Genomic DNA, 27,696 nt, shown 5'->3' with positions numbered 1-27,696 from the left:
TTTTAAGGAATGCTAAGGCATTTTAATATAGACCCCCAAAATATGTAAATATAAATCTACTATCCATAGGACACATGTAACATAGTCTGAAGTCCAATATAGAAAACATTAAACTAAACTAAACTAACATTTAATATGTTAAAATGGTAACTTACCCTAAATGCTGTGGATAAAGAGAAATGAACCATATTGACTGTACTGGCCAAAAATTATTGAATATTGGCAATTAAGTGGTCTTTGGAAATTATTAGGCCACCCTCTCTTATTCCAGTGATAAGAAAACTGAGGTTCAGAAAGGCAAAACCAGATATAAAGAGTTGCACCCAGGCCAGTGACTAGTTAGGTCTCAGAATCAGACCTCTTAACTCCTAAACAAATAGTGGCTCTTACCCTAAAAACGTTGATCTCTTCAAGTTCCTCATGTAAATATTAGTTTAATTGTTTTAAGTCCATTTCTTTTTATATCTTCTGCCATCCAAATATTCATATTTTCACCCAGGTAAACAGTTTCTTAGAATAATATTGGGTGTTATAGTGAATAGGATTCCTGAGAGTATCTAAAATATAAGACAAGTGGGGTGCCTGAGTGGTTCAGTTAAGCGTCCGAATCTCTTAAGTATCTGACTCTCAATCTCAGCTCAGGTCTTGATCTTAGGGGCCATGAGTTCAAGTCCCACAGTGGGTTCCATGCTGAGCATGGAACCTACTTAAATAAAATAAAATAAAGTAAAAAATAAAATAAAATAAAAGACAAGTACCCATGGCACAAAGAAATACAGAGAACTTCCATTTAAAAAAAAATTAAATAGGAATTCTTATCCTTTGGGATTTCATAGGCCAGTATTTTTTTAATCAAGTTATACACCTATTAGAATGGCCTAACTCTGGAATACCGACAACACCAAATGCTGCCAAGCATGTGGAGCAACAGGAACTTTCATTCATTGCTGATGTGAATGTAAAATGGTATAGCTATTTTATAAGATAATGTAGTAGTTTCTTGCAAAACTAAACATATTCTTGGGGCGCATGGGTGGCTCAGTTGGTTAAGCGACTGCCTTCGGCTCAGGTCATGATCCTGGAGTCCCGGGATCGAGTCCCACATCGGGCTCCCTGCTCAGCAGGGAGCCTGCTTCTCCCTCTGACCCTCCCCCTCTCATGCTCGCTCGCTCTCTCATTCTCTCTCTCAAATAAATAAATAAAATCTTAAAAAAAAAAAAAAACTAAACATATTCTTACCATACAATCCACCAGTAGTGCTCCTTGGTATTTACCCAAGAGAATTAAATATTTATGTTCACACAAAAACCTGCACATGGATGTTTTTAGCAGCTTCATTCATGATTGTCAAAACTTGGAAGTAACCAATATGTTCTTCAGTAGGTAAATGGATGTATTCCACTGTCTAGTATATTCCACTGCGGTACATCTAGACAATGGAATATTATTTAAAACTAAAAAAAAAAAAAAAAAAATGCTAGTGAGCCATGAAAAGACATGGGGGAAACTTAAATGCATCTTACTAAAGTGAAAGAAGCCAATCTGAAAAGGCTACATACTGTATAATTCTAACTATATGACATCTGGAAAAGGCAAAATCATGGAGGCCATAAAATGATCAATAGTTGCTGGAAATTGGGAGTGGGGATGGAAGGGTGGGAAGGCACAGGTGGAGAATAGAGGATTTTTAAGGCAGTGAAAATACTCTGTATGATTCCATAATGATAGATACATGTTATTATACATTTGTCCAAACCCATAGAATGCCCAACACTAAGAGTGAACCATAATGTAAACTATGGACTTTGGGTAGTTAAGATGTGTCAGTGCAGCCAACACTAAGAGTGAACCATAATGTAAACTATGGACTTTGGGTAGTTAAGATGTGTCAGTGCAGGTTCATCAATTATAACAAACGTACCACCATGGTGGGGAATGTAGATAATGGGGGAGGCTATATATGCGTAGGTTCAGGAGGTATATTAGAAATCTCTGTACCTTACCATCAGTTTTGCTGTGAACCTAAAACTGCCCTATAAAAAAAAAAAACTTAATAAAAATGTAATAAAAAATTAAGTCACTAACAAATTGTTGATAAATCTTTATTTTTCAAATATATATATATATATATATATATGCATATGTATGTGTGTGATATCTAATCCATGAAACAGCGGGAATTATCCATTTGCAAGAGAGACATAGCTGCTAAAGTGGCAGAGTAAAAAAATAGCCCCACCCCCCTCCTTTCAGCAGCTCGGACTTCTATGTTTTGCAAATGTCATTTACAACTTCTTCTATCAAATAGGAGCACAATAATATCAGAGTAAGACAATTATTCCCTGCTTCACATCACAGGATAGAACAATTTCTGGGACCAGCTATTGGAAATTACAACTATATAACACTGATATAAAACATTAAGTGCATAATTTATATATCATCATGAACTAAGAATCTTAGGATGATTTTGATTAACTGAGCTCACTCCTCACACTTACATGCAAGTATTTGAGGGTTATGTTATCATTCAGATCTCTAGTTTCCTGTCCCATCCTGGAATGAAATAGAAAGCTCTGCTTCAGGGCCCTTCACTTTTTCCCTAGAGACAAAACTACACAAAATTCAAGAGATTTCATCCCTGAGACAATCTTTTCCAATTGAACAGCTATTTTTCTGCCATTACCAACTAGTCTCTTAAGAGTTTGAAAAAAAAATAGCTTTAATTATTTCCTTCCAGTGATCTGGCCATACAGGATCATCCTGCTTTACTTACTTAGTTTTAACCAAAGTGTGATTCCCTGTCAACAAACTTTGTTAATTCTGCAGTCCACAGGGGAATAGAAAGGACCAAATTCTGAATTGTCATGAATTGTCATTATTTCTTTTTTTCCCCAATTTATGTTCTTGTTGTGGCCAGAGGGTTAATTCCTATCACAACTGGCACAAAGGCTTTTTTGTCCTCTCAAAGCCTCACCTCTCCAGAGCATATTCTTGTAGATACTTATCATCAAAAGTTCTATAATCAAGGATTATAGCAAGAGAGGATTGTATGTGACAATCTTGGGTAGAGATGCCATGGGAAGTTACTCTCCCATCCTTAGTGTGAGTAAATCATAGACAGCAAAATGGACCAAAACATCATATTATCATAATACAAGATCTACCTAATCCACCTCTTTGACTTGATTTCCTACCACTCTTACACTAATTCATCCACTTCTCTGTTATCTGGCCCCCTTGATGCTCCTGTACAGCAGCAAGTATGCCTCTGCCTAATAGTTTCATACCTGCTCTTTCTTCTGCTTAGAACACACTTTTCCCCATAAAGCAATGATATTTACCCCCTTACTTTATTTGGACTTTGAATGTCATCTTAGATGACACTATCTAAAGATAGCACCACCCATCATGCTCTAGATAACATTCCCTGCTTTATATTTCTTTAAAGATTGTATTATCTGCCATTATATTTTATTACCTTATTTGCCGATTGAACTCATTCTTACTACATCATAAGATCTGGGAGGACACAGACTTTGTTGATTTTGTTTTTCACTAAATTTCTGTTTCTAGAATGAGGCCAGGTAGTTCATACTCTGTATTTGTTGACTGACAAGGTGAAAAATTGTTATTACCAATCTTTCAGTTTAAGTATTCATTTGCATTGTTCAGAATTGGATTACTTCCTCTTTTATCCATTCCCTCAATAGTTTTGGGAAAGAACTACCAATTATATCCATGTATAAAGAATAATTCCTAGATATGTAACAAATCAATGAACTAAAGTCTCTTAATCTCCCAGACCTCAACAGAGCATTTTAGTGCTTCCTCAGATCACTAAGGTGAGTATTCATGTTGGTTAAGCTTTTAGGTGGAAGAGATATATGAAAGTGCAGAGGAAGATATTAATATGTGACTCTGTCTTCTTTCAGCAAGCTTTATATTTTGCCTTATGGCCAAAAGCAGTGGGGTTCTGGCAATCTATTTTCTTTTTCTTTTCTTTTTTTTTAAGATTTTAGATTTATCGGGGCGCCTGGGTGGCTCAGTCATTAAGCGTCTGCCTTCGGCTCAGGTCATGGTCCCAGGGTCCTGGGATCGAGCCCCGCATCGGGCTCCCTGCTCAGCAGGAAGCCTGCTTCTCCCTCTCTCACTCCCCCTGCTTGTGTTCCCTCTCTCGCTGTGTCTCTCTGTCAAATAAATAAATAAAATTAAAAAAAAAAAGATTTTAGATTTATCTATTTGACAGAGAGAGAGACAGCGAGAGAGGGAACATAAGCGGGGGAGTGGGGGAGGGAAAAGCAGACTCTCCGCTGAGCAGGGAGCCCCATGCAGAACTCAATCCCAGAACACTGGGATCAAGACCTGAGCTGAAGGCAGATGCTTAACCGACTGAGCCACCCAGGCATCCCTGGACTTTAGTAACTCAGTGTTACCCCCTGAAAGTCATATGATATTATGACCTAAGGAGCAGCAACTTCAAAAATCAGACAAACCTGGGTTCACCTCCCCAACTCTGCTACTGTGTGATTTTGAGTCTATTACTCACCCTTTTCAAGTTTCAGCTTCTTGAAGATAATATTGGAATTTGTCAAAGGGTTAGTAAGAAGGTTAAAGAGAATATGTATAAAGTGAGAGACACAGAGTAGACACTTAAGATACATTTGGCTTTTGTTGTTGTTGTTGTTAAAAGCTGAAAACCACCTATTATGCATGGTCCAGAACCATGGTGTTTAAACTGTAGACCACAGATTCCTTGAGTTCTATGGAGGAATCTAATTATTTGGATGGGGGTGGGTGGTGGTAGTGGGTAATGAGGGGATGTGAGTGAAGTTGGCTAGTGAGGCAGAGAGCTCATGCATGAGACCTTCAGTCAGAGCAATTCCAATGTCATGTGGTTTGTTTTTTATTTTGAAATTTCTGATTTATTTAAAACAGTCTCTAATCCCAATGTAGGGCTTGAACTCATGACTCTGAGATCAAGAGTCACTTGCTCTACTGACTGAGCCAGCCAGGCACCCTTGTATTTTGAAATTCTGAATGTAATTTTCTTTATTTTCACAAAGAAAACACATTTGGATTTTGTATCTGATTATGTAAAAATACATGATTATTTAAAAACTCTTTAATCATGTATAAAAGCATACCTATGGCTAATTCACTGAGAGAGATTCAGTAGAGTGCAAACAGGAAGTAGTGTTACTCTTTCTAGCTACATCTTTAAATTGTTCCTATTGACCTGTTTTCCCCTATATCTAAATGAAATTTCAGGCTGATCCTATAACTCTCCTAGTCATTTTCATAAACTAACAGGTGATCTCAATTTTCAGAGAATTAAAAAGTCTATAATGCTGCCTATGAACAAAATTTCAGCATCTTATTAAATTTAAAATTTCAGCCTTTCCTGCCAGAGATTGCTTCAACAAGATTCTCATTTTCACATATTTTATGAGTCCCTTTGTCCCTTATATTCTGGAACACATGCCCAGCTTTCTGATGGTTTTCTGAAACACAAACACTTGAGGAGTTGGGAGAAAATGCATCCTCTAACTTGAAAGGAGGGACAAGACCTCAGTAATCTGATAAAAAAAAAATCCCTTTCTCCAATATTCAAATCTTCTTTTATGCAGCTTAGAAGTGGGTGACCAGCTAAAGTTGGCAAGGACTGACTGTAAGGATGGTCCTGCACTTTTCTTTTCTACTTATTGGTGTGTGGCTTGTCCTTTTCTCAGCTTTAGGTCCTCAGCTCTAACTATGAGATACTAATCTCCTGAAATTTCACCACTCTGAAATAATGACCAGCAAAACGTTGGGAACATTTCTGAAATCAAGATCATAGCAAACATACAGTTTTTATCATTAAGTCTTTCCCTTTTCTTTTATACCTCTGCCTTTCTCCCCTCTTCCCTTATCACCTGAATAGCCACTATTGACAACCTGGTGTATGTCCTTCTGCAACTTAGAATACATAATATTAAGAGTTTCTTGTTATTTGTTTACTAAAAGTGATAACCTTATGTCTATCATTCATAAGGTTATTGGTCTTGTGCTTTTATCATTTAATATTGCATCTTAAAAATCTCTCCCAAGTCAACTATGCCAGAAAAATTTTATATTTTACCTACCTACATTATTCTATGTTATGAATTTACATAATTTATTCACTCATTCTCCTTTTGTTAGACATCCACTTTGTTTTCAGTTTTCATATATCCCAGTGGCTTATTTTCCTGTAGAATAGATTCCTAGCTGAGGCAATGCTGAGTTGAAAGGTATATGTATTTTCAATTTTAATATCTCTTGCCAGATTTGTTTATAAGGCTATAATAAATAACATTTCTACTTACAAAGTATAAGCCTACCTTTTATCCTATGATTTACAAAGGGTATTATCCCTTATAATTTGGTTCAACCTTCTAAGCACAAAGAATGTGTCATTTTTTTTACAAGCAGTCAGGACTACCAGTGAGGCTGAGCCTCAGTCAGTATGTTCATTGGTTGTCTGGATTTAGTCTTTTGTAAACTATCTATTTATTCATGATGCACTTTGTTCATCTTTCTATTTTTTCTCGTCATTTTCTTATCAATTTGTAAGAGCTCGTCTTATTCTAATGTTCTTGTCTTATATTTATTATGAATTTTCCCCTCAAACATTTATTATAGACTTTGTGTATGATAGATTTTGCCATAAAAATGTGTCTAAAGTTTCATATAAATATGTCTATAGGATTTTTTGTTTTTGCTTACCCAGCAGAGATTTTTGTCTTATTATATAATAAGTTCCTAGATTTTATATAGGTTTATATAATCTTTAAATGTTTATTTAAATATATAATTCAGAGGAGTGAGATGGTTGAGGAGTAGGAGACCTAAACTTCGTCTGGTCCCAGGAATTCAGCCAGAGAGTTATCAAACACCTACAAACTCAACAGGAGATCGAAAAAAGAATAGCAGCATCTCTATGAACAGAAAAGCAACCACTTTCTGGAAGCATATATTTTTCTGGGGTCATCGTTACCCTGTTAGCATTTTGTTCTCTCATTTATCTATTCTCCTCTGGACAAAATGGCAAGACGGAAAAACTCACCTCAAAAAAAAAAAGAACAAGAGGCAGTACCGACTGCCAGGGGCATAATCAATATGAACATTAGTAAGATGTCAGAACTAGAGTTCAGAATGATCATTATAAAGATACTAGCTAGGATTGAAAAAAGTTTGGAAGATACTAGAGAATCCCTTTCTGGAGAAATAAAAGAACTAAAACCTAACCAAGTCAAAATCAAAAGGCTATTAATGAGGTATAATAAACAATGGAGGCTCTAACTGCTAGGATAAATGAGGCAAAAGAGAGAATTAGTGATATAGAAGACCAAATGATGGAGAATAAAGAGAGTGAGAAAAAGAGAGAAAAACAGCTACTGGATCATGAGGGCAGAATGTGAGAGATAAGTGATACCATAAGATGAAATGATATTAGAATAACTGGGATCCCAGAAGAAGAAGAAAGAGAAAGAGGGGGCAGAAGGTATATTGGAGCAAATTATAGTGGAGAACTTCCTTAATTTGGGGGAGGAAATGGGCATCAAAATCCAGGAGGCACAGAGAACCCCCTTCAAAAACAATAAATACAGGTCAACACCCCTACATCTAATAGTAAAACTTTGAAACTAGAACTCAATCACAAGAGGAAAGTCAGAAAGAACTCAAATACATGGAGGCTAAAGAGCATCCTACTAAAGAATGAATGGGTCAACCAGGAAATTAAAGAAGAATTTAAAAAATTCATGGAAACAAATGAAAATGAAAACACAACTGTTCAAAATCTTTGGGATGTAGCAAGGGCAGTCCTAAGAGGAAAGTATATAGCAATACAAGCCTTTCTCAAGAAACAAGAAAGGTCTCAAATACACAACCTAACCCTACACCTAAAGGAGCTGGAGAAAGCAAATAAAGCCTAAACCCAGCAGGAGAAGAGAAATAATAAAGATCAGAGCAGAAATCAATGAAATAGAAACTGAAAGAACAGTAGAACAGATCAATGAAACTAGGAGCTGGTTCTTTGAAAGAATTAACAAGATTGATAAACCCCTGACCAGACTTATCAAAAGAAAAGAGAAATGACCCAAATAAATAAAATCATGAATGAAAGAGGAGAGATCACAGCCAACACCAAAGAAATACAAACAATTATAAGAACATGAGCAACTATATGCCAGCAAATTGGATAATCTGGAAAAAATGAATGCATTCCTAGAGATGTATCAACTACCAAAACAGAACCAGAAAGAAATAGAAAACCTGAACAGAGCTATAACCACTAAGGAAATTGAAGCAGTCATCAAAAATCTCCCAACAAACAAGAGCCCAGGGCCAGATGGCTTCCCAGGGGAATTCTACCAAACATTTCAAGAAGAATTAATATCTATTCTTCTGAAACTGTTCCAAAAAAATAGAAATGGAAGGAAAACTTCCAAACTCGTTTTATGAGGCCACCATTACCTTGATCCCCAAACCAGACAAAGACCCCACCAAAAAGGAGAATTACAGACCAATATCCTTGATGAACACAGATGCAAAAATTCTCACCAAAATACTAGCCAATAGGATCCAACAGTACATTAAAAGGATTATTCACCAAGACCAAGTGGGATTTATTCCTGGGCTGCAAGGTTGGTTCACCATCCGCAAATCAATCAATGTGATACAATACAGTAATCAAAGAAAGAACAAGAAACATATGATCCTCTCAATAGATGCAGAAAAAGCATTTGACAAAGTACACCATCCTTTCTTGATTAAAACTCTTCAGAGTGTAGGAATAGAGGGTACGTACCTCAATATCATAAAAGCCATCTATGAAAAACCCACAGCGAATATCATTCTCAATGGGGAAAAACTGAGAGCTTTCCTGCTAAGGTCAGGAACATGGCAGGGATATCCACTATCACCACTGCTATTCAACATAGTACTAAAAGTCCTAGCCTCAGCAATCAGACAACAAAATAATTAAAAGGCATCTGAATCAGCAAAGAAGAAGTCAAACTCTCACTCTTTGCAGATGATATGATACTTTATGTGGGAAACCCAGAAGACTCCATCCCAAAACTGCTAGAACTCATACAGGAATTCAGTAAAGTGGCAGGATATAAAATCAATCCACAGAAGTCAGTGGTATTTCTATACACCAAAAACAAGACAGAAGAAAGAAATTAAGGAGTCGATCCCATTTACAATTACACCCGAAACCATAAGATGCCTAGGAATAAATCTAACCAAAGAGGCAAAGAATCTGTACTCAGAAAATTATAGAATACTCACAGAAGAAATCGAGGAAGACACAAAGAAATGGAAAAATGTTCCATACTCATGGATTGGAAGAACAAATATTGTGAAAATGTCAATGCTACCTAGAGCAATCTACACATTTAATGCAATCCCTATCAAAATACTATCTACTTTTTTCAAAGAAATGGAACAATAATCCTAAAATTTGTATGAAACCAGAAAAGACCCTGAATAGCCAGAGGAATGTTGAAAAAGTATAGCAAAGCTGGTGGCATCACAATTCCGGACTTCCAGCTCTATTACAAAGCTGTAATCATCAATGGCTTCCCAGGGGAATTCTACCAAACATTTCAAGAAGAATTAATACCTATTCTTCTGTATAGGTATTTATTGATAAATTACCGAATACACATTCTTTCCAACTTTCCTCTTGTGATTGAGTTCTAGTTTCAAAGCACTGTAATCTGAAAATATGCAGAGTATGATCCCAATCTTTTGGTACCAGTTGAGAACTGATTTGTGAACTAGGATGTGATCTATTCTGGAGAATGTTTCATGGGCACTAGAGAAGAATGTGTATTTATCAATCAATATGGTACTGGCACAAAAACAGACACATAGATCAATGGAACAGAATAGAGAGCCCAGAAATGGACTCTCAACTCTATGGTCAACTAATCTTCAACAAAGCGGTAAAGAATGTCCAATGGAAAAAAGACAGTCTCTTCAACAAATGGTGTTGGGAAAATTGGACAGCCACATGCAGAAGAATGAATGGACCATTTCCTTACACCACACACAAAAATAGACTCAAAATGGTTGAAAGACCTAAATGTGAGACAGGAATCCTTTAAAATCCTTGAGGAGAACACAGGCAGCAACCTCTTTGACCTCAGCCGCAGCAACTTCTTCCTAGAAACATCACCAAAGGCAAGGGAAGCAAGCGCAAAAATGAACTATTGGGACTGCATCAAGATAAAAAGCTTTTGCACAGCAAAGGAAACAGTCAACAAAACCGAAAGATAACCGACAGAATGGGAGAAAATATTTGCAAATGACATATCAGATAAAGGGCTAGTATCCAAAATCTATAAAGAACTAACCAAACCCAACATCCAAAGAACAAATAATCCAATCAAGAAATGGGGAGAAGACATGAACAGACATTTCTGCAAAGAAGACATCCAAATGGCCAACAGACACCTGAAAAAGTATTCAACATCGCTAGGCATCAGGGAAATCCAAATCAAAACCTCGATGAGATACCACCTCACACCAGTCAGAATGGCTAAAATTAACAAGTCAGGAAATGACAGATGTTGGCGGGGATGCAGAGAAAGGGGAACCCTCCTACACTGTTGGTGGGAATGCAAGCTGGTGCGGCCACTCTGGAAAACAGTATGGAGGTTCCTCAAAAAGTTGAAAATAGAGCTACCCTATGACCCAGCAATTGCACTACTGGGTATTTACGCCAAAGATACAAATATACTGATCCAAAGGGGTACATGCACCTTAATGTTTATAGCAGCAATGTCCACAATAGCCGAACTATGGAAAGAGCAAAGATGTCCATCAACAGATGAATGGATAAAGAAGAAGTGGTATATATATACAATGGATTATGCATCCATCAAAAAAAATGAAATCTTGCCATTTGCAACGACATGGATGAAATTTGAGGGTATTCTGCTAAGCGAAATAAGTCAATCAGAGAAAGACAAGTATCATAATAACTCACTGATAAGAGGAATTTGAGAAACAAGACAGAGGATCATAGGGAAAGGGAGGAAAAAATGAAACAAGATGAAACCAGAGAGGGAGACAAATCACAAGAGACTCTTAATCTCAGGAAACAACCTGAGGGTTGCTGGAGTGGTGGGGTGTGGGAGGGATGGGGGTTCTGGGTGATGGACATTGGTGAGGGTATGTGCTATGGTGAGTGCTGTGAATTGTGTAAGACTCATGAATCACAGACCTGTACCTCTGAAACAAATAATAGATTATATGTAAAAAAAAAAAAAAAAAAAAAAGATAGTAGGAAGGGAAAAATGAAGGTGGGGAATTGGAGGGGGAGATGAACCATGAGAGACTATGGACTCTGAGAAACAAACTGAGGGCTTTAAAGGGAGGGGGGTGGGCAGATGGCTTAGCCCAGTGATGGGTATTCAGGAGGGCACGTATTTCATGGAGCACTGGGTGTTATACGCAAACAATGAATCATGGAACCCTACATCAAAAACTAACGGTGTAAGGTATGGTGACTAACATAACATAATAAAATAAAATTAATTTTAAAAAATTAAATAAATAAATATATATATATAACTCATCTATTGCTTATTGTTTTGTCAAAGTAAAATTCAGATTTATTTTCCTTCTGGAAGATTAGCAATTGTGCTTGAACTACTAAGTAAAACTACTATTTCCCAGATGATAAAAAAATTACTTTTATGATATCTTATATTTCTGGGTTCTCCATTCTAATTCACCACTTATTTTTTTCTATTCTAATGACAACATCATATTGTTTTTATTGCTATGCCTTTAGAATATATTTTCATCACTTATAAAGCTGTCTCTCCTCACTATTTTTCTTTTTCATAATCTCTTAGCTGTTTTCAGATGATGTATTCTTTCATATCTAATTTTTTTAAAATGTTATCCAGTTTGAAAATATCATGTTATTTGAAGAAAAGATTCCACCAAAAATATTTGAAAAGCCACTCCAGGTGATTGGAGGAGTGGTAATTTTATAAAAATAAGCCAGTGATTTCTTCCCTGGGTCTGATGACCAGTCATCAGAAAGAATACTTGAGAAGTACTGGTGCATTCCTTCATTTTAACTGAAGGAAAACTTAAATCCTTGGTTTCACCCACACAAGTAACTGCTAGTTCTGATGCTCACTTTATCTGCTAGAATTGCTTTCAGATATTTAAGAAGTTTTGGAACCATTAATTGCAAAGGAGCATGCAGACTGAGAAAGTATCTGGAGAATCTAATTTTTATTTACTTCTAGTCCCAAGACTTTCATTAAGTGTGTGTGTGCATGTGTGTTTGTGTGTGTGCATGTGTGTTTGTGTGTGGTAGATAAGGGGTGAAGTGAAGAGTCAGTGGATCAGAAGGGAAACCAAAGATTGAAGCAGAGGAAAGAACAGTAGGATTTGGTATGAAAATTGCTTTCATTTTCCTCCTCTATTTGCATGCATTAAATAATTCCATAAATTTTATTTCAGTAAATATAATTGACATTCCACATTTACCTTTGACCTTAGTTCCACTTGCTCCTAAACATGTCCCTAAGCACTGTAGAAGTCATCTATGAAGAGAAGCACTAAATGCTGCTCCTTGACATTTTGTTGTTTTAGGAGTCTAATTTCTTGGAAACAACATCAAGACAAATAAAGTCATTCAGCTTTTAATCACGGGTGATATAAATCATCATGTCAGTTAACTCTAGGGTCCATAAATCTCTAAAAATGTGGATTTATGACATAGGAAGGCAATTTACCAGTATTGGCTTTTTCAATTTGATTAGAATGATGGGCTATGATAGAACAGATTTTTGCAATTCTGCTTGCAACCGTACCAAAAACGAAGGCTCTCAAGATCAGTCTGTTGGTGCATTAAGTATCAGTTTCACGTTTTCCCTGCTCAGACTAATTGCTTCTTTAATCTGTGATTGCTGACACACATGTGCAGTTGTGCAAGTTAATAAGAAGGAAGATGATTCTGATACTTTTCAGTTTCATTATATTCTGTTTTTAATTGTCTTCACTGCTAAGGCACCATCATTTTATTTGATGGTTTAATAAGCAGGAAATCCAACAATAAAATTTGAGTATTTAAGATAGCTATGGATAAACATTCAAAGTGCAATATACCCAAACAGACCCAAAGCCAAATGGATTCATTTAAAATATGGATAATGTTGTGAAGAGTGGTAGAAATTTACCCCCACTGGAGCTTGCTCTGGTTTGTCTTGCTAAGCTTTTCAGACCACCTATCAGTAAACTTTCCAGATCTGTTCTCTCAAGTTTCCATCCACTTACCCTAATCTCATAGCAAGCACACACGCACGCTGAGTCAAGTGCCCTGCAGCTGACTGATATGCTGACGCATTTTTAGAATGGAACAGAGTGAAGCTGAACCAATGCAGTGGCTAAAATAAGAAACCAATTCAACTCCATTGTAAAGACAGTCACCCAAATCATCTCCCCCAAATAATTCAAAATGTTGGCCTGCAATACTGAAAACACATATTTGTTCTTTTTTTGGCATGCTTTTTTTTTTTTTTTTTTAATGTACATCTCTTTCCCTCCTACTCACTGAGGATCTCATCATCCTCTTGTTCTGGAGGTTTCTGAGCTGTTATTATATCCACACTTTCACATGATGCCTCTGTTAAGTTTGGTTCAGCATTTCCATTATAAAACTCATAAGCTTCCAGAACAGACTTATTATAACTGTCTATGTAGGAAAAAAAAAATTGCTCCCAGCTGAAAGTTAGTATATATTACATTCACTTTCAGTCCAGAAGGCACTTGTCTTCTTTAACATATTATAAAATAAAATTTCATACCATTGCTTTTGCTTTCTTTAGTTTCTTCTGTCAGTATGATAACATGAAAGAATAAAGCAGGGAAGCAAAGAACCATGCATCTCACATTTTGCCCCTTTTCTCCAAGACACTGTTCCTTTCCCATTTCCAGCCTAACATTAAAGTGTTAGGTCTCAGCAGAGTATCCGTGAAGGTCCCTTTCACCAGACCAGTTCTGGCTACTGCTAGACTGTTGGATTATAGAGATCTGGTTAATCAAGGGACCACACAGGAGGGCTTTTATTCACCCACGCTCAGGAGCAATCATGAGTTAAAATGCATAAAATGTAAAACACAAGAAACATTCTCAAAATGACTTCAGCATAGAACATTAAAAGATACTATGCCAATTCAAGCAACCTCATTTTGGTATTAAGTATAATTTACAGGATGTTTATTTAAATTATTTTGCTATCTGATTTTGGAAAAAAAGGAAAAGGAGAAGGGAAGTACAAGCAAGCTTCTAAAATGAGAATTTAACTACTGAATATGGTTACAATTTTCTTCCTTTAATAATTTTCTTCCTTTAACAATAGCAGTTAGGTAAACAGTATTTTTAACATGCCTTGAACCTGAGAAAATTTTTCCACTGGTTAAGTAAACATTTGGATTCCTAGTATGTCTTCATAATTAATAATATACCAATGTAATCAATGCTAATTAAACTCCCACTCCTGTGACTGGGTCTGAGGAGGAAATGCATCTCCTCTGGTAGACACCTGTAAGAGAGAAGGTGCAAAGGAAGACCTGCTCAGATAAAAGAGTAACGGGGAGTCAGGGGCATTTGGAAAAACTGTAAACTGGTAATCCCTCATCTAGACCTAAATTGCTACGTTTGGCACCCATCTTTTTCTGGCTCCACTCTGATATCCTTTCCTATTTCTATGACTCCCCACTGAACAGAAGATTTGTAGAGGGCTAGTGCAGGTACCTCATGGTCCGGGAACCATCTGTAACTCTGCATCTGCCAAAAGCCACTTTCGTCTTGAGGCAAAAAATGCTGTGTCCATTGATACTCCCTTCTTTGTTCTTAACACCCTGGCTGAGGGAAGGAGTTTTGTATCTGTAACCAAGCCTAATCCAGAAGCCAGTGCGCAAGAGAAACTGGTATTAGTATTCTGCTGTGACAGGCAAGTTGATTCAAAGACAAGTTTCAACACAAAAGGCAGGCGTCTTCAGCATCCTGCAGTAAAATAAAATGGAGAGAGCTGATACTTCATTGTAGATACAAAAGAAGCTAAGTAAACATCCATTTCTTCATGCAGACTATCAGATGACATAGAAATCTATCCAGAAACTTCTTTGAGAACCCATTTCAGGCCCAGCAGTGTGCCCGGAGTTGAGGAGCAAAAGATAAATCTCACTGATATGAGGAATTCTTAATTGCAGGAAACAAACTGAGGGTTGCTGGAGTGGGGGGTGGGGTGGGAGGGATGGGGTGACTGGGTGATAGACACTGGGGAGGGTATGTGCTCTGGTAAGCGCTGTGAATTGTGCAAGACTGTTGAATCTCAGATCTGTACCTCTGAAACAAATAATGCAATATATGTTAAGAAAAAAAGAAGAAGGTAGCGGGAGGGGAAGAATGAAGCGGGGGAAATCGGAGGGGTAGACGAACCATGAGAGACGATGGACTCTGAAAAACAAACTGAGGGTTCTAGAGGGGAGGGGGGTGGGAGGATGGGTTAGTCTGGTGGTGGGTATTGAGGAGGGCACATTCTGCATGGAGCACTGGGTGTTATGCACAAACAATGAATCATGGAACACTTCATCTAAAACTAATGATGTAATGTATGGGGATTAACATAAGAATAAAAAAAAGATAACGTTTGTGCCCTGCAGCACTTAACACTCCCATGTAGAAGCCAACAAAAATGTCCTGAGTCTCAAGTTAGATAATACTTTAAAACAATTTAAGTGCTATAGATTTGCTAGTAGACACTAATAAATAACTGCTGAAATAAAAAGCAAAATATTTTAATTTTTCAGGAAAATCCCTAAAATAACAGATCAAGTTGAAACTTCCTATATAATATGGTATATAATTTGCTTACATAAAAAGAAAATGAACTTTGAAGCCAGAAAGACCTATCTCTGGTAATGTACTAGTTATGTCAACTTGGCAGGCAACTTCGATCTTTTCGAGTTTAAGCTTCCTCATCTACGTAAGTGGGAAGGAGTTCCTTCTGCCCCGTAGATGTTGTATGGATAATTAAATGGGTTAACATACCCCAAACACCCGCGATGATAGTTGGCACTCTCTCTACTCGTTTCTAAAAACAGAACATGAAGTCTCTCCACTCAGCTTATACCTGCCCTGTGGTGATAAGAATGACAAGCAAAGCAAATAGTACTCTTTATTTTTGTTCGCTGAGAGGAAGGGAAAATGCAGTCTTAAATGTAACTTCTAAGATACCAAAGTATTGTGTTTTGAGTCTTTCGTTGAAAACAAAAACTGACCAAAGATGAGTCTCTAATATCTGAAGAGAAGATTACACTATGCTTTTAAAAGTCAGAACACATTAGAAGCCACACATTCCAGGAAATGTACACTTCACACTTCTATTAATTTTTATCGTGCTCAATCCTGATTTTAAAAAAAATCCTCTTATGCTTTGTCTCCCTCTCTGGTTTCGTCTTGTTTTATTTTTCCTTCTCTTCCCCTATGATCCTCTGTCTTGCTTCTCAAATTCCTCATATCAGTGAGATCAAATGATACTTTTAATCTCAGGAAACAAACTGAGGGTTGCTGGAGTGGTGGTGGGTGGGAGGGATGGGGTGGCTGGGTGATGGACATTGGTGAGGGTATGTGCTATGGTGAGTGCTGTGAATTGTGTAAGACTGATGAATCACAGACCTGTACCCCTGAAACAAATAATATATCTTAATAAAAAAAAATTACAAAAAAAAATCCTCTGTGAACTTAACTTAAAACTTGAGGACTTTATCCTGTTAAGTTCCCTAAAGCATAAGTCATGGTCCTTCTTTCCCTCTTATAACCCCAGAGTGACGTCAGGCTCAAACTCTAAGTTACCTTCAGATTTCCATCCAGAAGCAAGCAGAAATAGTGGTAGGTACGAGCTGGCCGTTTGCACCTGTGAAATGATCAACCCGCACTCCAATTTACTCTCCTTCCCTTCTCCTCAGCTTTACCAATCATTTGGCCCTTAATGGGTCTCTTTTGCTGTTTATCACTCTCTATCCCCATCAATTTTCATTGCTCTCTACAGCTTCTTTATCACTTTTTGTTGTCAAGAACATAACTACTTTTGGATCAGATGTTTGCCATAAATTCCTGAAATAGACATCTAGCTCATAAAGAATAGAAATGAATAGGCTAGTTTTAAATGTCACTGGTAGATAGTTCATCTCAGTAGGCGTGATTGTTAATACTTTTACATCTCGAGTTCAAAATTGAACTTTTTCCAGTGCCCTAGGCATAATTATTTTCCTCCACATGACTTGGAAGCCAGTATTACAGCATCCACCTACACATTATATTTGACCAAAACACTGACATAAAGCAGAATCACAAAAATATATTTACGTATGCTCCTTAGTGTTGGCAGCCTTGATTTCTTAGGAAATATCATCTTATTCAGATGGAATAAAATTTGATAGCATTGGGAATTACTGACTTCTGCTTTAGATTAATCCACACGTGCAAAAAAAATTTGGAGTTTTGTGATTCTAAATGTTGAAAAAAAATGGCAATGACACTGAAACTTTATATACCACATTTCAGCTGACAGCACAATTTAGGGTTGAGTTACACACTCTTAAAATGAAACCTTCCAATAGAAATGCTGACAGGCCCTTTACTTATAGGGAAGTATTTGCCTCTAGAATAATAGCAATATATTATATTTAAATGGATCCTTTTATAAAGCACTTTAAAAACTGTCAACCTGTGTCTCTCCTTCCTATACACATGTATCTCTCATGAAAGTCAATAGCAAAGCCATATATCTATTATTTATTTAGTTAGTTATTATGTATTTATTACATTTATGAGATTCACCCATCATTTATTAGCCTCTGGGCACCTTTGCTAGTTTCAGAGTTAAAAAAAATAAGAAGACAGTCTGTGTCATTATGATTTGCAAGTTACTCTAGACATCATGAAAACAAGACATATTGCTTCCAGCCTTATTATCTTAGAAGTTCAACATACCTTCAAAAACATACATTCATCAGAAAAGAAACACTTAAGACTGATGTAGCTCAGAATTATTTCATGTTAGAAAAAGAAAGCAGAAGTAATACCAAGTCAGATATTTTATATATTTTTTAATATTTATGTGTTCTAAAGTGTTGTTACATAGATGTTGATATAAATGGGATGTTATGGAGAAGTCTGCACTATTAATTTATTCAATTTTCTGTATCATTTTCTCAAAAAAATTTACATTATATCACTCTTATGCACTTGGCGCTGTGCACAGGTATAAAACTTCAATCTTAAATTGAGTACTGAGCTAGTCTCTAGTAGGGCTCATAGCCAGAAAGAGTGCTCCAGCTCAAAGACATTTGATAATACAATTAAATTTAGAGTTTATCTAAGAGTGTTTTCTCAATATCAAATATTTTGATGCTAATAGATATATCAATAGATTACATGGTTTAAAAAGAAAAATAAAGAAAAAGCAATGACCCCCAGATACTCCCTTTAACCCTGTTCACTCAATGTCTCTATGCCCATCCGGGAGAAATCTGACTTCCACTTCGGTCTCTTCCTAGTTCTTTCATCGAGAAAGTACTAGGGTCAAGATGTGGAGAGATTGAAATGGCAGGATTAAAAAAAAAAAAAAAAAAAACAGTTATAATTCCATGTCCCCAACCTTTACACCAATGTAGTAAGTGACCTTGGGTTAGTTAGAAACCTAGTGAGTCAGCATCCTAATGTCTTTGGCAGGGGAGTAACCTCCTTCAGCTGATAATAAGTATGTTTAAACTTGTTTTGAGATGTTGGAATAAAAAATGTTCTATAAATACAAAGTACATGCACAGTATAAAAATACTCTCTATGTGTTCTTCTGTCTTACTGGTAGAACCCATTCATCAGGACCTGTAACATCTTTGTTTTTCTATTGCTATCCTTGCACACAGTCGAAAAAAGTTTGTCCTTACCTCTAATTGCCTAGCTCTAAACCAACCAGTATATATTAAACTAAAATACTGCACTCCTGACCACTAGCCAATCAAGATCTAAATGTAACTCCCCAAGAATAGAAAGCAAAGCATTAATTTACTATATTTTGGAAAGTTCTTAGTAACTCCCTGGTTCAATTTCTTTAGCTTCAAGTACAAAGAATCTCCTCCAGTGCAAGATTGTGAAATGCATTTGCAACTAAACCTAGCCCAGAACACTTGTAGAAAAAGACTAGACATTTGGTTTTCAGATGGTGGAAAGACAGATAATAAGTGAGGCAATTATGTAACGTAAAATGAAATAACCTTTCGGAAACCAATGTTTATATTTTTCCCAGATTTTCCCACAGGATCATGTTTCTAACTAGGAACAAATGCGAAGGCATATTCAACTTTAATATCTAATGATGTATGCATCTGTACAAGGTATTTTGATTACTTGCTAGAATGATACCCCAAGGACCGTACCATAGTTTGTATTTATCTCTGAATTTGATTACTTTCAAAATAATTTTATAAATAGTAACATTAGACACTTTAGAGCACTGAAAACATGCCAAATACAAAGAGAGAGAGAGATGATCCTTGCACCCCCATCTGTACCCAGACTTAAAGATTAGTTTCTGATGAACTTGGGAGTTTTCAGTTCACTATCAGAACCTTTCCATTCTCAGACAGGAACTTCACCACTTTCTTCTTACACAGCACATACACCTTCCACCTTCGTTACCAAACCTGATTTATGAATTCTGCAGGCATGGGGAAGGGTGCTGATGTTAGAGGAGAGATTTACATTTCCTCTTCTTTCTTCCCTTCTAACACATTCTCTTCTCATGTCAGTCACGCATGTACCTCTTTGACAAGGGACTTGAAGGAAAGTGACAAGTACCAGGGTAGAAGATGCTAGATCGAAAAAAAAAAAAACTGAAGTTTTATGAATACTTCCTGCGATTGCAGATGTTCATTTAAAAATAGAAGCACATTAATTATTATAAGACTATTTATGGTATTTGCATTTTATTTCTCAAAAAAAAAAATAGTAAGTGAAGCCAAAAGGCAAGGTGGGGAGAAGGAAACGTAAAGAAATGTTGTCGTGGGATTTTATCCCTGAAGGGACTTTATACCACACAACTGGTGGCCAAGGGGAATATCATCCTATTATCTTACAAGTGCAGGAAGCTTTGCATTGCAGCCCCCTAGGGTGCTCTCAGCAGGTCTACTGCTATTCCCCAGTTATTTTTACAAGCAATACTGCCGAAGATGCTATTACTCTGGTTTATAATAGTTGATCACTGCTATGAAATTCAGGCTGTAGACAAAATGGATTCTTTGGGGGGAAAAATGGTAAGGGGCCCAACAGCCTTTCCAAAGCTCTTGGACAAGTTTTGCCAAATGCTTCACTGTAGAAGGCTATTAAATCTTTCTCAGTATTCGTTTCTATTATGGCTGATTGGCGCTTGCCTAATTCCTGGTATCTAAGTTGAGAGGCTGTGTCCCGTTCTTTTTTATGTGAATGTGAACTAACCCTGAGGGGTGTAGGTCTCTTTTCCCTGCCCTTTGGGACTGAATTCCAAACAAAATGCTTACTCAAGAATGTTTATTGATTATAAAAGTTTGGCAGTGTAGAGCAAAAGAAGGGTTGTAGGGAGGAGGAGTAACAGTTTTTGTTTTGTTTTGTTTTGTTTCTTTAGAGGGGATGGTGAGAAGGGAGGGGCAGAAGGAATTTCAAGCAGGTTCAATGCCCAGCACTGAGTCCCACATGGGGCTTGATCTAAGGACCTTGAGATCATGACCTGAGCCGAAATTAAGATTAGGTCGCTTCAACTGAGCCACCCAGGTGTCCCAGGAGTACCAACTTTTTAATCTGAGGTAAGTAGAAATGGCTCTCATTTCCTTTATATGTGTGTGGTGCCACATTCCTCATTACGCCAAAACACTCCAGAATCTCTTCACTGCCAGATCCCATCAGCCCTACTTGGAATATGTTTATCATTTTACATACCATACAGTGTTTTATTGGTAGTGTTTATTTACTTATCTCTCTTCCCTGCAAGAATATGAGACCAGAGCAGGAGGGAATATATCAGTCTTGCTCATTATTTTATTTCCATTGCCAAACAGAAGACTTGGCACAGGGTGGCATTCAATTAATTTTTATTGTGCAAATGAATAATGGATTTGTCTTTGTTAACATGGTTGTTTTTGTTATGTGCCATTGTAATAGAGCAACAGAGTTTACAGGAAAAATAAGTTGTCCACAATGAAATATCAAACAGTGGTTCAAAAAGTAGATGGAACTCAGCATTCGTGAATCTGAAATATCACTTGTGGGATTAAAATTCTATAAACTTCATTCATTGGCAAATACAATTGCAAAGCTAACAGCCAGAATTTGAAGAAGATTTTATTAATCATGACATTCTGTTAGATCAAGCCTCTTCTGAAACCAAAGCAAATAAATGAAAGGCATAGCTAAGAAGGTCAGGAAGCTTCTAGAACCAAAATCCTGGGAATATTCTCCAAATCTCCAAATTACTTTAAACCAGCTTACGTAACTGCTTTATAAATGGATAGTCACCTATAAATAGTTATTCCAGAATAGATGTTTGCCTTTTCCCTCTGGAAACACAAACTGAATTCCTTCTTGCCTTTTCATACCCTCCCCTATAGAACTCAAGTCCCCTTTATATCTTATACAACAATGTATGTGAAATAGAGTAAAAACCCAGGCTGTTGCAGCCAGCAAGGGGTGTTACATACTATTACACTGCAAGGTCAACAGATTGCCTGTTATTTTAAATGCTATTTAAATTATCTTCCTAAGAAGATAAATTTCAGCTTTCAACTCTCCATCTTCTGAAAGAAGCAGAATTTAACACACCTTACTGCCTGCACATGGTGAGAAAACAAAGACACTGAAGCAATGGTCAGAAAGGACAGGAATAAAAGCAGAAATTCATAAGGAGCATACAAGCAAAGTTAGTCTAAGATAATTGCTCTCAGTGTGAGGTTCCCAGACCAGCAGCATTAACCTCAACAGGGAACTTCATGGAAATGCAAGTTCTTGGGTCTCATTCCAAATCTACTGAATCAGAAAGCCTGTGGGTGGGCCCATCAATTCTTAGTTGAACAAGCCACCAGGGTGATTTTAATGCATGCTGAGGCTTGAGAACCTATCATCTAAGGTGATAAATAAGTAAAACCAGGCTTTTTTCAAAACTACATAGGCGAAATCAAGTGACCTGCCCATATAATTCATGAGGATTCTGTTAATAACAGAACTTAATGGAACTGCAAATGCAGTAATTATTTTGATATAAGAAAGTGTCCATGTTAGTGCAATTGTGGGTAGAAAGTACATGTAAACACACACACAGCAGAAAGAATGTCAAAAGAAATTACCCTATCAAGTATCACTTGACATTGATATTATAATTGCATTAAATCTTTTAAAATAAATACTTTTTACTGACTTTGGTATAAGAAAATTTTATTGACAATGCACAAAAGCTACTGACCAGAAAAAGTTGAAAGTTATATGTATATTAATTAATTCCATTAATTAAAAGATATATTTCAAAAGGAAAAAAAACAAGCTACACTCAAAGAAGATTTTTATAATACTTTTAACTGAGAAAGGATTAGTATTAAGAACATAAAAAGAACTCCTACAAATCTCTTTTAAAAAAAAGCAATAAAACATGGACAAAACAAATGAAGTTAATTTGGCCAAAAAATACACGAAGAAATAATTACACTTGTAATTAGGGAAGTCAGGACCACAATGAGATATTCCCCTATTCATTGGCTAAAATTAAGAAGTTTAACAATATTATGGTTTGAAGGAGAAACAGATTAAAAGGATCTCTTTATATATTGCAGATATGAATGTGATGGTTACAAGTTGTCTTGTAAACAAGTTGAGATTATCTTTACAAACTAAATGATAACAAACTATGGGTTCGAAATTTCACTCCTGGAAAAATACTCAAGTAATTAATTACTAAAAACTGGAAAGCATATAAATTCCCATCAAAAGGAAGGTTAATGACCATACTACAGCAATTTAACACAACTGAATGTTGTAGCATAGAATAACATGGAGCAATTTTTGTAATATGAAATAGAATTTTAAAAAATTCCCAAGAGACTACAATAGTATGATACCCTTTTTATGATGTTTGAAAACAACAATATATTCTCTAGTCATGTAAAGATGTTCAAGAGAATGATGAACACAAAATTTAGGATAGTGGTCGTCTCTATGAGGAAGCTGAGGGATAATGGAAGAACACAATTTTTATGAATTATTGTTCTTTTAAGATACTCAGTTGAATATTCATTATGTTACTTAAAAATCAAGAAAAATTACTTAATATAGAAAGAAGACAATGCATGCAAGAAAGATGATGCTGTATAATGAACTAAAGATTATGATTAAACTAATTTTATATTTTTGAGGTCCTTAAAATAATAAATGAGAAAGAAAGAAAAAAGAGGAAAGAAGTAGTAGGAAAGAGGGAAGGAAGGAATGAGGAAAGGAGAAAAGGAAGGGGGAGGAAAAAGGGAGGGAAGAGATTGAGAAAGTAGTTTGTTCTGAATTTTTTTAACTACCTAGGGTTAGGAGTTTCTAATTCCTTAAGAGGAATTGGAAGGTGAACATGTGGGGGGATAAGGGGTACATATAAAAGCTCTGTACCTTCTTCTCAAATTCATCGTGAACTTAAAACTACTCTAAAAAACTGTCTTTAAAAATAAAAGTAAAAAATCAACAAAAAAACCCCCACTGAACTTTTTTTTATCAGTCCATGTTAAATCTAGTCTGTGTTAAGTCTACAATAAATTGTATATCATCATCAATTGTGGTATGGATAAAAGCATTTTTAAATATATACCTGACTAGACTGAACTTCCATTTTGACTAGGTATAGTCCCTACTTATAAACAGCAAACAGAACCCCTTCTAGAGGACATGAGCTGGGATCTGGAAAACAGTGACAAAAAGAACAGAAAGTGTGTTGAGTCCAGATGCAGATTTACCATCAAGCTACTAATGCTTCTGCTTCAAGAGCCCCCATGTGAACAGGTCACTAACAATTGTGATCAGATGTCACCGTGAGCCTTACAAAACTAGGGTATTTTAACCAGAGTCTGTTAATACAACTATTTCTTTCCACTCTGTATTTCCCCCTTGTTAGGATAGTTTGGAGTAGAGATGCCACTGTGAAAATACAGTGAAAGAGAATTTTGGGTGCATATTTAGTATGTTTAGTGTAATAGGTTTTTGTGATTTCATAGTCTTTTCCATTCTTAATAAGTTGTTGTTAGCTATCCCAGTTTAGGAGTGTTTCTAGGAATACTCCTCTTACCTCCTGTATTGATTCACTTGCACCTTGACATAGTACTATATGAATGTTTACCCCAGTGCCCTGCACCAGAAGTAGGTGATACGTAGGGAAGAAAGAAGATCTGAAAGGTAATGTGTCAGAAGCCAATCTATGGAAACTTCATCCGGTAATCAGAGATGTAAAATTATAAACAGAGGATTCAGTTCTCTTTAATAACTAGTCAAAATGGAAGTTCCATCCTGTCAGGAACATATTTAATAATGTATCATATACAAGTATAAATGTATAACACCTTTTTATGGGAATCACATGAAATAGAATGTATGGAATCCTTTGTTTGAGGTCACAAACCTGTAATAAGATTATAAACATACCTGTATATGAAATTACATATTTATGTACCCCCAATATCAATAAGAATTAATCATGATAGAAGACAAGAAAGATTAAATCATCTTTCTATTCCCGATAGAGAAGTGATATTATTAATTCACTGACATATAAAATGCCAAAGAGAAGGCAGGCAAAATATGAAAAAAAGTATTAAAAAGTTGTGCCAGAGAGTTAATAAAGAAAACTGTTAGGTTGTTTGGGATTTTGTGATGTTTGTGGTATGTCTCAGGCTTTTGAAAATCTTTAATTTGGTTTATTTCTGTTCTCACCTTAAATATTTACTTTTTTACCTAATTTTTTATTGATAAATTTCATTGTTTTTAAAAATAAAGCCCACCACAGTGTATAAGCTTCAACACTCTTAAAATCTGGGTAAGCCTTTGAAACACAAGTGGCATAATCTTTCTACTTATCCCAACCTGAGACACCCAACCGTTCCTTCCCCTGCTTTCCTTGGCTCTGAACGTGTTGGAGGCAAGGCCTAACCAAGACACCTGATAAAGGCCATTTTCTTTTCTTCACTGACAAAAGTTTAGGAAAAATATAAGAAAGAATGAGATGGGAGTAAAGAACAGATATACCCTAATATGTTGGAAGTATTACATTAATGACTATATAAATGAATGTTTTCTGGTCACACTGTTCACAAAATAAGAGACTATGAAAACCAGAATAGATGGTTAAAGACCACGTTGTCCAAACCTCCATTGTTCTGATGCTAGCTAGTCTTATAGGCTGGAGACACTGAGGGAATTTCCCCATCCCTTTGAACCCAAAGAAAGTGAGATAGCCCTATAAATGATACTCTGTGCGTTCCAATTTCCCATGATGAATTAGTCTATTTTCCCCAAAGAAGTGTCATTAAAAATGACATGTGTATATTCTACACTGAACTTCATTCAGAGCTACATTCTGGATAGAAGGTATATTAAATAGATATTCTAGAAGTTTTCTTATAGGCACTCAACAATTATGCACAACTTGACTTTTTATGGGGAAATGAGTTCTGAGTTGAAAACAATAAACTTACAAAAGACCTTTTGAAACAAAACCTTTTCCTCGGTCAGAAAGTCAAGTGTCTTATTGTACTTCTTACCTCCTCTCTTCGCACCTCAATTTCCTCGTCAGTAATACAGAAACAGTAATCTAACTTGTCTCCCAGGGAGAAGGTGAAAAACAAGTGGGATAATTAAGGCCTAAAATCTAAGGCCACAACTGTGTACGTGTGAGTAAACTCTTAGGAAGAAGCAAGACCTGGTTAATACCATGCCCTGAGAAGACAGTTTTTTGTTTTGTTTTTGTTTTTGTTTTTAATGTAAAAATCTCACTGGTCACTGAAACCTAGGATTTGATTTCTAATTCTGGCTTTCTCTCTCACTTTCTTTGGGTTCAAAGGGATGGGGAAATTCCCTCAGTGTCTCCAGCCTATAAGACTAGCTAGCATCAGAACAATGGAGGTTTGGACAACGTGGTCTTTAACCATCTATTCTGGTTTTCACAGTCTCTTACTTTGTGAACAATGTGACCAAAAAACATTTATTTTAAAAAGATATTAAAAAAAATGTTTTTACCAATCTCAGAGTTAGAGAAAGTAAATTCCTGTGATATATCAGACTGTTTAAACCCAACCATCCTTGGGAATAAGGTATTCCTATCTATAGGGAGATCACTCAAAGATCCATCTTTAAAAGTTTGAGAATTAAAAAAAAACAAAATGCCACTTCAGATGTCACCTAGCATATGACTCATGACATCACTGACTATTGAAAATAAGAGTTAGGTAATGCTAATAGCAAAATAAATACTTAGCAATTTTTTCATTTGCTATTATCTACTTTATAAGAGTCAAGATCAAGGAAAAGCTTACAATTTGCTGTAAAGTTGCCACATTTTCAAAATTTAAGTAAATAACATTTACGGAAAATTAAGCCTAGTGCAATAAAAAAAGACGTTGAAATAAAAATTTTAAAAAGGTCTAAAGAGGCTCAATACTTCTGAGGCACAAACACTTGAATTTGGAATGTAGTTATTTTACTGCTATCTGTACGAGTGTTTCATTTTTAGCCAAGGCAAGGAAAATTAAAAATATCCAGGCAGTGTATATGTCATAAATGTAACTACTGTTTATTTTTAATCATTTCATTCCTTTTTATGCTTTTTTTTTAAAGCAGCTGTTGCCATTGCTACATGTTTATACCAATCAATCAGCCCCTTGCTCCAACATTTGCAACAAAATCCAGAAACCACAAGCTGCAGTGTATCTATCTACTCATCTTGGCAGCAATGAAGAGAAATCAAATGAAAAGCATTTTATGTTAAAGAGGTAAAAAAGTTCCATCTACATATACATTTATATTTAGCTGTATTGGGTTTGCAGGCGCAAGTTTTGGGATGAAATAGGGGCAACGTTTTCTGAAGTCTTAGTCCATAGGATTTCAGAATGCCATAAAAGCTGTGGTTCTGTCATGCTTTGCCTGCAGAAAATTGTCCATCGTCATTTTAGCTGAATTTTGAAGAGATGGCTTATGCCCACATCCTTGTGAGAACTTTTCTCCACCACCCGTAGCTAAGCAATGTATAATATATGATACTTCATGGTTTTTCCAATCCCAGGAAAAAGTTTTTGAATATGCTTGGTGATCAACTTCCAGAATTTGTAGATAGGGGAGAGAGAGACTCAATAGAAGCAAATGAGTAGATATCTGATAGCCCACCAAATATTATTTTGAATGTCAAAGTAACAATTATTATTTTCAGAACACCTGGGTGGCTCAGTAGGTTAAATATCTGCCTTCAGTTCAGGTCATGATCCTAGGGTCCTGGGATCGAGTCCCACTTCAGGGTCCTTGCTCAGTTTGGAGCCTGCTTCTCCCTTTGCCTGCTGTTCCCCCTGCTTGTGCTCTCTCTCTCTCTCTCTCTCT

At 36.2% G+C, this 27,696-nt stretch overlaps 1 long non-coding RNA gene across 2 annotated transcripts in view; it reads right to left on the bottom strand.

Moving 5' to 3' along the window:
• LOC118017398 overlaps positions 1 to 27,696 on the bottom strand; it is a 230,794-nt gene that overhangs the window by 38,554 nt on the left and 164,544 nt on the right. The window contains exon 2 of one of the 2 annotated variants that reach the window (XR_004681139.1): positions 391 to 557. The exons of the other annotated variant lie outside the window; for it this stretch is intronic. This is a non-coding gene — a long non-coding RNA (uncharacterized LOC118017398). The remainder of the gene's footprint in view (positions 1 to 390; positions 558 to 27,696) is intronic. 2 annotated transcript variants of the gene reach the window in all.

This window comes from Mirounga leonina, unplaced genomic scaffold (assembly GCF_011800145.1).
Source record: "Mirounga leonina isolate KUSES-001 unplaced genomic scaffold, KU_Mleo_1.0 Mir_169, whole genome shotgun sequence".
NCBI lineage: Eukaryota > Metazoa > Chordata > Mammalia > Carnivora > Phocidae > Mirounga > Mirounga leonina.
The sequence above is the reverse complement of the archived record's forward strand: the minus strand, read 5'-3'. Positions and strand labels throughout refer to the sequence as shown.